The sequence below is a fragment of the Manis javanica genome, chromosome X (genome assembly GCF_040802235.1).
Source record: "Manis javanica isolate MJ-LG chromosome X, MJ_LKY, whole genome shotgun sequence".
NCBI lineage: Eukaryota > Metazoa > Chordata > Mammalia > Pholidota > Manidae > Manis > Manis javanica.
Window position 1 is genome coordinate 117,621,962 of NC_133174.1, and position 17,580 is coordinate 117,639,541.

At 39.7% G+C, this 17,580-nt stretch overlaps 1 pseudogene; it reads left to right on the plus strand.

Moving 5' to 3' along the window:
• Positions 1-497: 497 nt before the first annotated feature.
• Positions 498-1,701, plus strand: LOC108400070 (septin-10 pseudogene; annotated as a pseudogene).
• The last annotated feature ends 15,879 nt before the right edge of the window (positions 1,702-17,580 follow it).

A 17,580-nucleotide genomic window follows, 5' to 3' on the forward strand; every position in this document is an offset into this window, starting at 1 on the left:
GTGTCTTCCTTCCATCCAGAATGTCCTCCACTCACCCTCCCCCTGTATTATGCGCTGTCTTCTCAAACGCGGAACAGGCTCCTCTGAAGGCATGGCCCGGGTGCCCGGTGCAGCTAAGGGCATGAGGCCCATCGGGTGGGGCCTAGACGCCCTGGCTCTGCCCCCCACTTGCGTCACAGAGGCCCTGAGCCTGGCCCCTCTCTTTCCTGGACTCCCTTGGCGGAGGCGGGCCTGCATGTGACTTCTGCCTCCCGCCCACGCCTTGCCTGGCACTCTCCCCAGCCCCTCTTTGCTCCGTTCGCTGCAGGCACGCGCCTCTCAGGGGTGGGGCCGGGATCCCAGCTCTGCTACCCTCAGCCCGCCTGCCCTCAGCTGTCGCTTGGGACCATGGCTTCCGAGGTGGTTTGGCACCAGCTCTTTCATTCTCATGTGCCAACAAAAATATCTGGTATGTCTGAACATGAACAGAGACAAAAAGAAAATACTCATTCTTTAGTATGTCTGGCCATGTTGGTTTTGAGAGTTTGCTTGATCGGTGGGTGAACAGATCCATTCAGCAAGGCTTCTGTTTTAATATTCTCTGCATGGGGGAGACTGGAATTGGAAAATCTACACTGATTGACACATTGTTTAATACTAATCTTGAAGACAAGGAATCCTCACATTCTAACCTATATGTTAGACTTAAAGCTCAGACATATGAACTTCAGGAAGTTATGTTCAGTTGAAACTGACCATTGTGAATACAGTGGGATTTAGTGACCAAATAAAGACGACAGCTACCAACCAACAAGTGACTACATAAATGCTGAGTTTGAGGCCTATCTCCAAGAGGAACTGAAGATTAAGCACACTCTCTTTAACTACCACAGGCCACTCTCTGAAGACACTGGATCTCTTAACCATGAAGAGCCTTGACAGCAAGGTGAACATTATACCCGTGATTGCCAAAAGCAATTTCTAAAACTGAATTACAGAGGTTTCAGATCAAGCTCATAAATGAATTGGTCAGCAATAGAGTCCAGATATACCAGTTCCCAACAGATGCTGAAACTTGCTAAAATCAATGCCACAATGAATGGACATTGCCATTTGCTGTAGTAGGAAGTATAGATGAGGTCAAAGTTGGAAGTAGGATGGTCAAAGCTCATCAGGACCCCTGGGGCATTGTACAAGTGGAGAACGAGGTGCACTGCAACTTTGTGAAGCTGCAGGAGATGCTCCTATGCACCAACCTGGAGGATGTGCAGGAGTAGAGGCACCTGTGCTGCTCTGAGCTGTACCAGTACTGCAAGCTGGGTGCCGTGGGCTTTGCCACTGTGGGTCCCAACATGCAGCTGCTCAGGCTTCAAGAGACCTAAGAAGCCAAAAGACATGAATTTTATAGAGAATGTCAGAGGAAGAAGAAATGAAGCAGATGCTTGTGCAGTGAGTAAAGGAGAAAGACGCCTGTTGAAAGAAGCTGAAAGAGAGCTACAGGACAAATTCAAGCATGTTAGGAGAGTTCACCAAGAAGAGAGAGTGAAGCTTGAAGAAAAAAAACTTTTGGAAGAAAAAATCATCGCTTTCTCTAAAAAGAAAGCTTCGTCCGAGATACACCAGAATCAGACCTGCATGGCGTCGGGCAGCAACCTGAAGAACAAGGACCTTAAGAACTCCAATTTTATGTAAAACAGAAGTTCCAGACCACAGATGGTCATCACAAGCAAAAGTTATTACAACGTTAGAAGTATGCTTTGATTTTTCTTGCTGTTTTTATTTACTGTATCACTTATTCTGTATCTGACAAGTGGTCATAGTTACTACCACTTGTGGAAGAATATTAAGTATCATGTCAATACATAAGCCAGAATGGCTCATATCAGTTATACATTCACTGTTGTTTAAGTGTCTCAGTTGCTGGTTTGCAGTGAATTTAGATTGTCTTCCCTGTTGCCCAGTTATGGTCACTTTGCAGTGCATGATAGCACAAAGTGTCAGTGATGTGGAAAATACAAGTCACTCAGGATGGTTATCTGATTGCTTTTATATGCAAGATGAACCTTTCTTTGATACATACTAAAGGTAATATTTTGGGGATATGTTTTACAATATATCATGCACCTGAAACTCTAACCTCTCAGTAGTTTTACAGAACTTTTTAATTTTTGATACAACTATCCAGTTGGTAAAATGATCGATCCTAAGCTTTTGTATCACATTATATAACATGATGGCCTTCCATGCATGCTTCAGTATGCCTTATTGTGGTTGGTGTATTGTGATGAAACAAAATATGTTTAAAATTAAGAACATCCAGGTGTATATTTTAAAAGATAGATGGATCTATTATTAGGATATTTCTAGATAATCAAGAGATCTCCTTGACTGGGTCAGTTTTAACCTGGCATTGCTTCCCACTCTCTACAATCCTCACCCATCCACCCACTGTGCTGTGGTAAGAGTGATATTCTAAAATGCAGAAATATGATCATGTCACTCCCCTGCTTAAAATACTAGGCTTTTCTGGCCCTCTGTCACTTTCAGAAAAAAAGACATTTCGTAAGCACATTCCTAGATGTTACTCCACCTCCCTCCGCTATCAACTGTAGTTTATACTACAGTGATTCAGCCCCACTAAACTCCATCTACACTTGCCCATATAGACCTCCTACTTTTGTACATGCTGTTCCTTTTGCCTGCAATGTCTTCCCACCCCATCCTTACCTGGCAAATTCCTTCTTGCTCTTTAAAATCCAACTCAAGCACTAACTCCTCTGAGAGAAGGTGCCAAGCCTTCCCTGGCCTCCCTGGGAAAAGTTTATTACTTTTCCTAGGTGATACCACTCCCTGAACCTTCACTATACATGTAGTGTGACACATATAAACTAGTTTATTGAATGAGCTAGACACTGTAGGGTGTAAGCAGAAAGCAATATAATTCTTTCACACCACAAGCTCTGTGGAATCATTTTCCCCACCGCTGCAGGAAATTTCAGACCAAGCTCATCCCTTTTTCAGTCACTCTTAGATATTAGAAAACAGTTTTGTTTTTTAGGCATTAAAAATTCCAGTCCAGTCTAATATAACACAGCTTCAATCTGTCACCTCTTCCCAAGCTTTTCCTGCCCCCAGGTTCAGTCTGAGTCAGTCGGGAAACTTGTAGTGGGGGAGGGGGAGGGAATGTGGTTGGCTTCCCCCCTCATCTATTTTCTCTTCTATCCCTCCTTCTATCCACGACTGCGCTGCCTCAGACAGGGGTTGAAGCACAGTAAGGAACTAGAAGGGAGAACCAAAACATGCTTCCCTTTACTGATACGATTGTAACCTGGCATCGGAGAGTGTCGCAGATGTCCCAAACTAATACTTTCTCTAGAAGGTTACTTGAAGCCCCCCTGTCACAGGAGATCTCTCACCTGTAGTTTCCTTGACCTGGGCAACAACAACTCTGCTTGACCTCTTTCAGCTCCTCTGTGTCCTGTGTTTCTATCAGTTCATTCCTCTGTCCTCTGTTGGGGTCACTTCACATCTCTGAGCTATTGTCTTGGGGAAAATCCCTTGTAAGATGACCCAACTCTAAATTCCTGCCATGGGGACTGATTCTCACCCCTGGGAAACAGACAACTTTGGTTTTGTTTCTATTTGGTGGAAGTATAGGTCCCTGCAGGTGGAGCCTTCTCTCTTTCCTCTCTTGTCACAAGGTTCTCTAGCCATAGCTCTCTCACTTTAAGACTTTGTTTTCAGATGTAAGTCAAATGCCAGGCTCTGCAAACACCAATCCCAGGGGAATATATGTCAAGCCCTTGGAGTGGTTCTCTTGTAGCCCCACTCCATGTAAGTGAGTGGGAAGGACTTTACTTCCCAAGGAGCAGGAGAAACACCAAGGCATGATCACAGCTCTTTTTAAAAGCATCCTCTCTACCACTTCACTCTCACTCAATCCCCTAGTTTATCTTTACATACCTTCAGGATAATAGGCTAAGGGGCTACTTATTTTGGAAGTCATCCTTTAGCAAATTCTATAAAGATGGTGTGTCACCTCTCTAGAATATGTGATCTCTTTATTTTCAGCTTTGGATTCTTGTCCAAAACTGAAACTAAAAAGGTCCATTTTAACATCTGTTGCCTAGGATTGTATCCACTACTATATAAGCTCCTTGACACCAGGAAATAAGTTTCACTCATTTTTATACACCTAGCAGCTAGCATAGGACCTGGTACAGAGAAGATGCTCAAAACCGTTTGCTGACTACAATTCGAGAAGTTAGACTAGGTACATGCATCACTCACAATCCTTCCTAGAGTCCATTAAAATAAAAGTAAAACAGTGCATAAAGGAATAAACTGCTAACAGGAAAAAGGATGAGATGAAGGTGAGAAGATTGTGAACAAAATAGATCTCAACACATTTCTGGGAGAAGGAAAGTCGATGTGAGCAAGTTGGCAGGTGAAACAGATGAAAGAAACCGCAGTCTACAATATGTTATGAGGAAGCTAAAGAGGAAATGGGAGCCAGCCTGCCTGGCAGAACCCTGGAACTACTCTGGGCTCTGAGTCAGCAAGTACAGAAGGGAACAGGAATGAGAAGTGAGGATTTAAATGGGACATTAATTGAAGATTTGTAAAACAGAACAGCTGCATCAGTCTCTATCACCACATTCCTTCCCAAATCCTTTGCCCAGAGTACCAGTTACTGGCCTTTGCCAACAAGCAAAAATACAAAAAAACAAAAAAAAACCTAGAAGGTTTTACATGAAAAAAACTGAATGCCATGGAGAAAGTTAAGATTTTTAGTCTTGATACTAGCTTCTCAGAGAAATAACCTTCTCACTGGACCTTTAGAAAACTCATAGCTAAACATCCAATTCCCAGCCTACCAACCTAGACACAGTAGGATGTATATAAAACAAAGTCTGAAACAACCAGCCACTGCTGCCATACCTCATAAAGACTTCCCTGTCAGAATTCCCAGTCAGCCATTAGAGAAGTGAACTACCTGGAAAATAGATGTGCTTTTCAAAGCAGCAAAGAGAAAACCCACATCAACTACCCAGTTATTTTTTTAAAAAAAAGAATGGACAAGACCATCAGTAGATGAATGGATAAAGAAGATGTGGTACATATACACAATGGAATATTATTCAGCCATAAGAAGGAAACAAACCCTACCATTTGCAACAACATGGATGGAGCTGGAGGGTATTATGCTCAGTGAAATAAGCCAGGCGGAGAAAGACAAATACCAAATGATTTCCCTCATTTGTGGAGTATAACAATTAAGCAAAACTGAAGGAACAAAATAGCAGCAGACTCACAGACCCCAAGAAGGGACTAGTGGTTACCAAAGGGGAGAGGTGTGGGAGGGTGAGTGGGGAGGGAGGGAGAAGAGGATTGAGGGCTATTATGATTGGTACACATGGTGTGTGGGAGGGTCACGGCAAAGAGAGTAGCACAGAGATGACAAGTAGTGACTCTGTGGTATCTTACTACACTGATGGACAGTGACTTCAGTGGGGTATGGGGGGGACTTGATCATATGGGTGAATGTAGTAACCACAATGTTTTTCATGTGAAACCTTCTTAAGAGTGTATGTATATCAAGGATACCTTAATAAAAAAAAAAGAAAGATAAGGCCTCAGAAGTTAGCAAAGGATAAACATGAATGAAGCCATGATAAAGACTTGAGATATACATTAAAAACAGTGAGGGAGCACTTGCAGGATTTTAAGAAGGGGATGATATTCATCAAAATTGTGCTTTAAATAGAGCTCTCTGGACTAATATGGAGAAGAGAGATAAGATCCTTGTATTCATGGAGCTTCTTATATTCTAGTGGGGATAAGCAACAAACTATCAACAAATAAATAAAAAGGAAAACTTAAAAGAAAATGGACAAGATAGTGAATCATCAAAAATGGCCGAGTAGGGAACTCCAGTGATCCATCACTCCACAAAAGCAACTAATGAGCTGGCAGAAACAGTCATAAACAACTTTTACAGAACTCTGGACTCTACCCAAAAACTTAAAACATCCAAGGAAGGCTTGGGAAAGAAAGAAGTGGCTGCTATGTGGTAAGAAAGAGGTATAGCATTTTAAATTATCCCCCAATCTCCAGAATGGCAGTGGCTCTGAGGATGGTAGCCCACACTCCTGGACCAGCTTGTCGGTACCAGAGGGAGCAACAGAACTTATTCTCAAAGACTGTGGTGCTCTATCTATCTGGTGGTCCCCTTAAGAATAGGCACAAGGACTTGCCATTGTTTCACATAACTCAGAGCATTTTCAGTACTAGGACAGTTTCTTAGTCAGCATTTACCAAAAACATTTAAAGGCACAAATATTGGCTGTTGCAGACTATGGCAAGGGACAACAATGGAGACAAGTAGTAAACAGACTGACACATATGGGAGGGAAGAGGTTATCAAAGGAGCTATGTGTGGGTATAATGGATTTTAAAAGCTCCCAGATATTCCATGGAATTGAGAAGGCCACACACATACCCAGGGCTGGATGCATGCACAGAAAAGGCCAGAGAAGACCAGAAGCTTTTACTTCTGGCTGACCTTTAGGCTCTGTATAAACATGAAGAGAAGGCTGAGGCAGAATTGCAAACAATGTGGCTAAGCTTTGAAGGCGTGCCCAAGACAAAGCCAATGTGTTAAGAATGGCAGTGGAATTTTTTTCTTTCTCTAGCCCCAGGCATTTAAGGAAACTGTCAAGACACTAGCCGACCACCAAGCTCATAGACCGTACATTTCATTAGCCACACACAACAAAGAATAGAGTCTTTACAGAAATGGTTTAGAAAAGTCACTAAACAAACAACTGTAACCCAGAACAAGTAGCAAAGGAAACCCATGGGGAGGGGGAAAAATCTGATCTCCACATGCACCACATTAATATTCAAAATGCCCCATTTTCAACAAAAATTTCCAGTGAATGCAAAGAAAACAGAAAGTATGGCCCATTCCCAGGAAAGATAAGGTCAACATAAATTGTCACTAAGGAAGCCCAGACATTGGACTTATTAAACAAAGAGTTTAAATCAAATGTCTTAAAAAACCAGCTAAAGAAAACTATAAACAGAGAACTAAAGGAAACCAAAAGAACACTGTATCATCAGAGAATATCCAATATAGCAAAAGAAATTATTTTTTGAAAAACAGAACTTCTGGAGCTTAAAAGTACAATAAAACAAAAAATTCACTAGAGCAATTCAACAGTAGATTTCAGCAAACAGAAGAACTAACAAGAGAATGTGAAGATAAGTCAATTGAAATGATTCACTTTGAGGAGCAGAAAGAAAAATGAATGAAGAAAAATGAACAGAGCCTAAGGGACACATAGGATACCATCAAGCATACCAACATAGGCATAATGAGAGTTCATGAAGGAAAGCAGAGAAAGGATGAACACAAAGAATACTTGAAGAAATAACAGCCCCCAGATTCCCAAATTGGATGAAATACATGAATCTAAACATTTCAGAAATATAACACTAAATAGGATAAACTCAGAGACTCACATCAAAACATAGTACAGTTAAATCATTGAAAGACAAAGAGAAAATCTTGAAATCAGAGAGAATGACTCATCATGTCAAGGGACCCTCATAAGATCAACAGCCAATTTCGTTTTAGAAACTATGGAGGACAGAAAGCAGTGCTATAAAATATTTAAAGTGCTAAAACAGAAAAACTTGTTAACCAAGAATTCTATATTGGCAAAACTATCAGTCAAAAATGAAGTCAAAATTAAGACATTTGCAAATGAACAAAAGCTGAAGGAGTTCACTACTATTACACTTGCCCTACAAGAAATACTAAAGGGAGTCCTGTAGACTGAAATGAAAGCATGCTGGACAGTAACTTGAAGCCCTATAAAGAAATAAAGAACACTGATAAATGTTCTTTACATACAGAGGTAAATATAAGATCCAGTATTTGGAGTTTGTAGCTCCTCTTTTTTCCTATATTAAAATACAAATGTATAAAACAAAAATTATATACCTATGTTAATATGCACACAACATATAAGATGTAATTTGTGACAATATCAACATAAAGCAAGAAGTACAAAGCTGTATAGGGTCAGAGTTTTATATGCAATTTTTATATACCATTGAAGCCAAATTAGTATTTATTCAAACTTGTTTGTTATACATTTAACATGGCAATTTTTATCCTCAGGGTAGCTGCTAAAAAAATAACAAAAATGTACAGAAAAAGAGACAAGAAAGAAATCAAAGTGGTACACCAAAAAATCAACTAAACACAAAAGAAGACAGTAATGGAAGAATTGAGGAACAAAAATCAATATAAGACATACAGAAAACAAATAGCAAAATGGCAGTTCTTTCTTATCAATAATTACATTAAATGTAAACAAAATAAACTCTGCAATCCAAAAAATAGAGATTAGCAGAATGGATAGAAACACATGGCCCAACTACATGCAGTCTATAAGAGACTTACTTTATATCCAAAGACATATTAGGTTGAAAGTCAAAGAATGGAAAAAAGATATTCCACACAAATAACAACCAAAAGAGAGCTGGGGTGGTTGTACAAATAGTCTTTATATAAAAAATTTTTGAGACAAATACGGCCTTTATACATTGATAAAATAAGCAATACATCAAGAAGCTATAACAAGTATAAAACATATACACCTAACATCAGAGCCCCAAAATATATGATACAAAAGTTAACAGGAATGAAATGGGGAGTACTCCTACAATAACAGTTGAAAACTGTAATATAGATATAACATGTAATCATGGATAAAACTAGACAAAAATCAATAAGGAAATAGAGGACAACACTATAAACCGAGACCTAACAGATGTATTTAGGATATTTCATATAAAAAGAACAGAATATATATTCTAAAGTGCACATAGAATACTCTCCCAGCTAAACCATATGGTAGGCCACAAAATAAATCCCAATAAATTTGATATGATTGAAATCATACAACGCATCTTTTCTGACCACAAAAGAACCTAAAAATCAATAAGAGAAGCACATACATGGAAATTAAACAATATACTATTAAATAACTTAAAGGTCAGAGAAGAAATCCCAAGGAAAATTAGAAAATATTTTAAGATGAGTGAAAATGAAAAACAACATAGTACAACTTAGAAGATGCAGTGAAAGCAGTACTCAGTAAGAAATTCATGTATGTAAACACCTACATTAAAACAGAAGGAAGTAGGAGGCTCAAGAGGGCACCGTGAGTAGAGCAGCAGAAATCTCCTCCCAAAACAAAATATATTTTTGAAAATACAACTATGCCTAAAAGAGAGACCAGAAGATACAGTACAACAGCCAGGCTACATCTATATCTGCAAGAACTCAGCATCTCACGAAAAGGGTAAGATACAAAGCCATGACCTGACAGGACCCGAGCACTCCCCCCACCCCAGCTCACTGGCGGGAGGAAAAGAATCAGAGTGGGGAGGGAGTGGAAGCACAGGACTGCTAAATAACCAGCCCTAGTAATCTGCACCAGGATCACAGATACACAACACATGGTGTACTGGATATTAGAGAAATGGAAGGGTAGGGTCCAAGACAGAGACTGCGAGTGGGTCCCCACAGCCATCACCCCTGGGACAAAAGAAAAGCAGGTGCATTTTGGAAGTCTTGGAGGGACAAGGGCTCAACAGCTGGACAAAATCATACCAGCACACTCAGCCCAGCATGCTAGGAACCTTGAGGAACTTCAGGGGCCCTAACCCCCTGGGGGGTAATGCAGCCCCAAAGCCCCTCATGGTGATAAGCAGCCGGCCATTCATTCCCCCTGACAGCACTGCAAGCAAACCAGCTGACCTGCCACAGGCAGAGCAGACAGAGAGCGGCCCCGCCCACAGCAACCACACAGAGTCTCCTCCCAGCATGCAGCTACCCAGGACAGACCCAGAGGCTGCTGTCAGTGCATAGCTGCCCAAAATAGAGGAAGCCAGAGAAAGGCACGAAGGGGCACCGTTCTCACAGGAGAACAAACCCTACGTGTCTGCCACTCCCCGCAGGAATCTGGACTATTCCAACGGCTGCCCCGCCCATGGCAGCTCAGGAGATTATCACAGAGACTGTTCCCTGTCTGCAGATAGTGGACACGGGTAGCAGAGAAGGGCAAGGCAACCAGCAGGCAGGAAGGGACTTTGCTCTCCGAGCTAACACACGCACCACCTGCCTATGACCACCTCTATCACCATGAAAAGGCGGAAGAACCTAGTCCAGGCAAAAACCACTCAGATAACCCCAGAGAGAGGGCTTGGTGAGATAGATATAACAAATCTTCCTGAAAAAGAATTCAAAATAAAAGTCATAACCATGTTGATGGAACTGCAGAGAAATATGCAAGAGATAAGGGATGAAGTCTGAATGGAGATACCAGAAATAAAACAATCAATAGAAGGTATTAAGAACAGACTGGACAAGGTGCAAGGGACTGTTAATGGAATAGAAATCAGAGAACAGGAATACAGAGAAGCTGTGGCAGGAGAGACAAAACAATCTGCAAGAATGAAAGAATATTAAGAGAACTGTGTGACCAATCCAAATGCAACAATATTTGCCCTATAGAGGTACCAGAAGAAGAAGAGAGAGATGAAGGGATAGAAAGTGTCTTTGAAGAAATAATTGGTGAAATGTCTCCAAGCTGGGGGACAAAATAGTCTCTCAGACCATGGAAGCTCACATATCTCCCAACAAAAGGGACCCAAGGAGGACAACACCAAGACACATAATAATTAAAATGGCAAAGATCAAGGATAAGGACAGACTACTAAAAACATCCAGAGAGAGAAATAAGATCACATACAAAGGAAAGCCCATCAGGCTATCATCAGACTTCTCAACAGAAACCTTACAGGCCAGAAGAGAATGGCATGATATATTTAATGCAATGAAACAGAAGGGCCTTGAACCAAGGATACTGTATCCAGCATGACTATCATTTAAATTTGAAGGATAGATTAAACAATTCCCAGACAAACAAAAGTTGAAGGAATTTGCCTCCCACAAACCACCACTACAGGATATTTTAAAGGGAATGCTCTAGATGGAAGCACTCCTAAGGCTAAATAGATGTCACTAAAGAAAATAAAATCACAGCAAAGAAAGCAGATCAACCAAATACTAAATAAAGGCTAAAAATGAAATCAACAATTCACAAAACCAGTCAAAGGAAACACAAAAGAGGACAGAATAAAACACCTAACATAAAAAGAATGGAGGAAGAATAAGAAGAGAGAGAAATAAAGAATCATCAGACTGTGTTTATAATAGCTTAATAAGAGAGTTAAGTTAGATGGTTAGATAGTAAAGAAGCTAACCTTGAACCTTTGGTAACCACGAATCCAGAGCCTGCAATGGCAACAACTACATATATTTTGATAATCACCCTGAATGTAAATGGACTGAATGCACCAATCAAAAGACACAGAGTAATAGAATGGATAAAAAAGCAAGACCAATCTATATGCTGCTTACAGGAGACTTACCTCAAACCCAAAGACATACGCAGATTAAAAGTGAAGGGATGGAAAAAGATGTTTCATGCAAACAATAGGGAGGAAAAAGCAGGTGTTGCAGTACTTGTATCAGACAAAATAGACTTCAAAACAAAGAAAGTAAAAAGAGAGGAAGAAGGGCATTACATAATGATAAAGGGGTCAGTCCAACAAGAGGATATAACTATTACAAATATATATACACCCAATACAGGAGCACCAGCATATGTGAAACAAATGCTAACAGAATTAAAGGAGGAAATAGAATGCAATGCATTCATTCTAGGAGACTTCAACACACCACTCACTCTGAAGAGAGATCCACCAGAAGAAAATAAGTATGGACACAGAGGCACTGAACAACACACTAGAACAGATGGACTTAACAGACATCTATAGAACTCTATACCCAAAAGCAGCAGGATACACATTCTTCTCAAGTGCACATGGAACATTTTCCAGAATAGACCACATACTAGGCCACAAAAAGAGCCTCAGTAAATTCAAAAAGATTGAAATTCTACCAACCAACTTCTCAGATCATAAAGGTATAAAACTAGAAATAAATTGTACAAAGAAAACAAAAAGGCTCACAAACACATGGAGGCTTAACAACATGCTCCTAAATAATCAATGGATCAATGACCAAATTAAAACAGAGATCAAGCAATATATGGAGACAAATGACAATGACAGCACAAAGCCCAAACATCTGTGAGATGCAGTGAAGGCAGTATTAAGAGGAAAGTATATAGCAATCCAGGCCTATTTAAAGAAGGAAGAACAATCCCAAATGAATAGTCTAAAGTCACAATGATTGAAACTGGAAAAAGAATAACAAATGAGGCCCACAGTCAGCAGAAGGAGGGACATAATAAGATCTGAGAAGAAATAAATAAAACTGAGAAGAATAAAATAGAAAAAAAATCAATGAAACCAAGAGCTAGTTCCTTGAGAAAATAAACAAAATAGATAAACCTCTAGCCAGACTTATTAAGAGAAAAAGAGAATGTACACATATAAACAGAATCAGAAATGAGAAAGGAAAAATCACAGTGGACCCCACAGAAATACAAAGAATTACTAGAGACTACTATGAGCATCTATATGCTAACAAGCTGGAAAACCTAGAAGAAATGGACAACTTCCTAGAAAAACACAACTTTCCAAGACTGACCAAGGAAGAAACAGAAAATCTAAACAGACCAATCACCAGCAACAAAATTGAATTGGTAATCAAAAAACTACCCAAGAACAAAACCCCTGGGACAGATGGATTCACTGCTGAATTTTACCAGACATATAGAGAAGACATAACACCCATTCTCCTTAAAGTTTTCCAAAAAATAAGAGGGAATACTTCCAAACTCATTCTATGAAGCCACCATCACTCTAATACCAAAACCAGGCAAAGACCCCGCCAAAACAGAAAATTACAGAGCAATATCCCTGATGAACATAGATGCAAAAATACTCAACAAAATATTAGCAAACTGAATTCAAAAACACATCAAAAAGATCATCCACCATGATCAAGTAGGATTTATTCCAGGGATGCAAGGATGGTACAATACTCAAAAATCCATCAACATCATCCACCACATCAACAAAAAGGACAAAAACCACATGATCATATCCATAGATGCTGAAAAAGCATTCAACAAAATTCAACATCCATTCATGACAAAAACTCTCAACAAAATGGGTAGAGGGCAAGTACCTCAACATAATTAAGGCCATATATGACAAACGAACAGCCAACATGACACTTAACAGCAAGAAGCTGAAAGCCTTTCACCTAAGATCAGGAACAAGACAGGGATGCCCACTCTCCCCACTGTTATTCAACATAGTACTGGAGATCCTAGCCACGAAAATGAGACAAAACAAAGAAATAAAAGGCATCCAGATTGGTAATGAAAAAGTCAAACTGTCCCTATTTGCAGATGACATGATACTGTACTTAAAAAACCCTAAAGACTCCACTCCAAAACTACTAGAACTAATATCTGAATTCACCAAGGCTGCAGCATACAAAATTAATACACAGAAATCTGTTGCTTTCCTATACACTAATGATGAACTAGCAGAAAGAGAAATCAGAAAAACAATTCCATTCACAATTGCATCATAAAGAATAAAATACCTAGGAATAAACCTAACCAAGGAAGTGAAATACCTATACCCTCAAAACTACAAGACACTCTTAAGAGAAATTAAAGAGGATGGTAACAAATGGAAATTCATCCCATGCTCTTGGCTAGGAAGAATTAATATTGTCAAAATGACCATCCTGCCTAAAGTGATCTACAGATTCAGTGCAATCCCTATCAAAGTCCCAACAGCATTCTTCAACGAACTGGAAAAAATAGGTCTAAAATTCATATGGAACCACAAAAGATGCCAAATAGCCAAAGCAATCCTGAGAAGGAAGAATAAAGCAGGGGGGATCTCACTTCCCAACTTCAAGCTCTACTACAACCCACAATAATCAAGAAAATTTGGTACTGGCACAAGAACAGATCCACAGATGGGTGGAACAAAATAGAGAGTCCACATATAAACCCAACCATATATGGTCAATTAATATATGATAAAGAATCCATGGACATACAATGGGGAAATGACAGCCTCTTCAACAGCTGGTGTTGGCAAAACTGGACAGCTACATGCAAGAGAATAAAACTGGATCATTGTCTAACCCCATACACAAAAGTAAATTCAAACTGGATCAAAGACCTGAATGTAAGTCATGGAACCATAAAACTCTTATAAAAAAACATAGGCAAAAATCTCTTGGACACAAACATGAACAACTTCTTCATGAACACATCTCCCCGGGCAAGGGAAACAAAAGCAAAAATGAACAAGTGGGACTATATCAAGCTGAAAAGCTTCTGTACAGCAAAGGACACCATCAATAAAACAAAAAGACATCCTACAGTATGGGAGAATATATTCATAAATGAAAGATCCGATAAAGGGTTGACATCCAAAATATATAAAGAGCTCATGCACCTCAACAAACAAAAAGAAAATAATCCAATTAAAAAATGGGCAGAGGAGCTGAACAGACACTTCTCCAAAGAAATTCAGATGGCCAACAGACACATGAAAAGATGCTCCACATCACTAATCATCAGAGAAATGCAAATTAAAACCACAATGAGATATCACCTCACACCAGTGAGGATGGCCACCGTCCAAAAGACAAACAACAACAAATGTTGGAGAGGATGTGGAGAAAGGGAACCCTCCCACACTGCTGGTGGGAATGTAAATTAGTTCAACCATTGTGGAAAGCAGTATGGAGTTTCCTCAAAATACTAAAAATAGAAATACCATTTGACCCAGGAATTCCACTCCTAGGAACTTACCCTAAGAATGCAGGATCCCAGTTTGGAAAAGACATATGCACCCCTATGTTTATCACAGCACTATTTCCAATAGCCAAGAAATGAAAGCAACCTAAGTGTCCATCAGTAGATGAATGGATAAAGAAGTGGTGGTACATATGCACAATGGAATATTATTCAGTCATAAGAAGAAAACAAATCCTACCATTTGCAACAACATGGATGGAGCTAGAGGGTATTATGCTCAGTGAAATAAGCCAGGTGGAGAAAGACAAGTACCAAATGATTTCACTCACCTGTGGAGTATAAGAACAAAGAAAAAACTGAAGGAACAAAACAGCAGCAGACTCATAGAACCCAAGAAATGGACTAACAGTTCCCAAAGGGAAAGGGACTGGGGAGGATGGGTAGGAAGGGAGGGATAAAGGGGGAAAAGGGACATTACGATGAGCGCACATAATGTAGTGGGGGGGACACGGGAAATGCAGTATACACAGAGAAGACAAGTAATGATTCTATAGCATCTTACTATACTGATGGACAGTGACTGCAATGGGGTATGTGGGGGGGACTTGATAATAGGGGGAGTCTAGTAAACATAATATTGTTCATGTAATTGTAGATTAATGATACCAAAATTTTAAAAAAACCCTTAGAAGCAGACAACTTTCTCTGGCTGGGGTCAGACAGGTGTGGCGGAATAAAAAGTTGGGGAGGTTTGATGTACGAGAAAGACTTGACCTGCTGTTGCTGGATGAGGCCACATGGCAAGCATGAGAAGTGGTGCAAGAAGTCTGGAAGGAGCAAGAACCAGCTCTCGGCAGACAACTGGCAAGAAAACTGGGACACTTGTCCTACAACCATAAGGAACTGAACCCAGTCATAACTGGAATGGGTTTGGAATCCAGTCCCTCTCCAGGAACTAAAGATGGGAATAAAGCCCTGCCGTCACTGGAATTGCAGCATTGTGACACTAAGTAGAGGATTCAGCTGAGCCATGCTGTGCCTGAACTTCTCACATATAGAACTGTGAGGTAATAAATGGGTGTTGTTTTAACCACCATATGGTGGTTGTTACAGCAGAAATAGAAAACTTATACAAAAGTGCAAACTGACCACTGCAAAGGCTTGTGGGCAATGTTACTTTAAGGAGTGTGTCCCAGGCAATAGGCAAAAGAAATAGCCAACTCTGCAGAGGGAAGTGGAGAAGGATCCTGGAGGAGGAGGGGTTTGAGGTAGGTTTTGAAGGAGCAGCTTCTTAGGTCAGATTCCTTCATAAGCAGACCCTGAGAAAAAGAGCTGAGGGGAAGTAGTCTTAGGTGTTAATCTCAAGAAATAGTAGAGAAGTCAGAAACTGAGACAGGACAAGGAAAGAGGTCAATAAAAATGAATTTTCCAGCAAGTTAACATTGTTGACAAATGGAGTTTAGTCCTTCTGAGGGACACTGGAAAACAGTGTAGAACATGCCTCAGAGCTACCATATTCAAGGGACAAGGGGATGGGGGATGATGAATCCCTGTCATCAGTGACTGAGAGCTTCTCTTGGGGCATTAATATCTTGGTATTTCTGCTTGTCATGGATGCAAAATATACAGATATTTCCAGATTGCAGACTCAACACTACTTCAGCATCATGGTTTTTTAGGCCTGATACTTAATGCATTAATAAAGAAGCATGTGTATCAAATAATTGTTATTGCTTAATATTTTGAGAAGGGCATTTCAATATAATTGGCTTCCTTTGTATCCCTATGTATCTTATTTTATGAATTTAAAAACACTATTGTAAGGAGGTCCACACATTTCACTAGGCAGCCAATGGGTCCATGGGGGAAAAAAAGGTATAAACAAGTATAATTGGACACCTTTTAGTTGCAGTTTTAGTTGGCTTTATGAATGTGGCTGTATTCTAGGGGCCGTGATCTAACTTGCAGTATTATACACATCTATCTAATAATAAATTCTGAGCAGATTTGTGTGCTGGGGTGATAAAAAAAAAAAAACAGAAGGAAGATCTCAATTAATAGCCTACCTTTCTACCAAAAGAGCAAACCAAACCCACAGCTACCAGAAGGAAAGGAATAATAAATTTTACAGCAGATACAAATGAAATAGAGAATATAAAACAATGGAATAAATCAATGAAATAAAAAGTTGGTTCTTTGAAAAGATCAACAAAGTAGATAAACCTTTAGCTAAACTAAGGAAAAAGAGAAAAGATGGAAGTTACTAAAATCAGAAATGAAAGGAAGGACATTACTACAAACCATACAGAAAAGATGCTCGACATCAATAGTCATTAGGGAAATGCAAATCAAAACCACAGATACCATTTCACATCTGCGAGGATGGCTACAATCAAAAAAGAGAAAATAACAAGTGCTGGTGAGGATATGGAGAAGTTAACACCCTCATATATTCCTGGTAAAAATGAAAATTGTGCAGCCACTGTAGAAAACAGTTTAGTGATTCCTCAATAATATACAATATATGATTGATTACTACATGACCCCACAATTCCCTGCTAGGAATATACCCAAGAGAACAGAGAACAGAAGTTCACACAGAAACTATAATGGATCTTCATAACAGCATTATTCATAGTAGCCAAAAGTGGCAATAACCTAAATGTCCACCAACTGATGAATGAATTAACAAGATGTGGAATAACCATATAACAGATTATTATTCAACCATAAAAAGGAATGAGTCCTGATATGT